Source organism: Carlito syrichta, unplaced genomic scaffold, assembly GCF_000164805.1.
Source record: "Carlito syrichta isolate Samal-C Ts95f unplaced genomic scaffold, Tarsius_syrichta-2.0.1 Scaffold305648, whole genome shotgun sequence".
Taxonomy (NCBI): Eukaryota; Metazoa; Chordata; class Mammalia; order Primates; family Tarsiidae; genus Carlito; species Carlito syrichta.
Genome location: NW_007249744.1, coordinates 985,187 through 986,016, shown reverse-complemented (window position 1 = coordinate 986,016; position 830 = coordinate 985,187).

Genomic DNA, 830 nt, shown 5'->3' with positions numbered 1-830 from the left:
TTTTTTTTTTTTTTTTTGAGTCAGAGTCTCATTCCGTTGCTCAGGCTGGAGTGCAATGGCACACTCATAGCCACTGCAGCATCGACCAGCTGGGCTTAGGCAATCCTTCCACTTCAGCTTTCCAAGTAGCTGGAACTACAGGCACGTGTGACCAAGCTCAGCTAATTTTTCTTGATTTACGGTAGAGGTGAGGTCTCACCAAGGTGCCCAGGCTGGTCTCGAATCCCTGGGTTCAAGCAATCCTCTCCCCTTGGCTTCCCAAAGTGCTGGGATTATAGGTGTGAGCCACTGAGCCCCACCAATTTTTTGAGTTTTTGTAGAGACGCAATCTTGCTGTGTTACCCAGGCTGGTCTTGAACTTCTGGGCTCTGGCAATCTGCCTGCATTGCCCTCCCTTGCATTTTAACATTTTTCTGTGTTAATATTTACTTTCCCCAGACATTATGTTACATTGAATAACAAGCTATTGTTTTCCAAACTGTTCTGCCATGGAAGGTGTTTTTTCCACTTAGTCACAGTTTCTCTAAATGTAGAACACACCTCTTGAATTTACCTCCTTCTACATTTACCAGTTGCTGGGCACATTGGTGTTAAATTAATCCCCGTTGACTGATGATTGTTAATATAATTTATGGTACAGTATTATTTTCTTCTTCAGTATTCTTTGTGCACTTACAAAGTCCTAGGTGCTGTACAGACCTCTGTGAAAGAATTTTTTTTTTTTTGAGTTGGAGTTTTACTCTGTTGCCCAGACTGAAGTGCAGTGGCCGCTCCCGGCCACCGCAGCCTCGACCTGCTGGGCTCCGGCGATCCTTCCGCCCCAGCCTTCC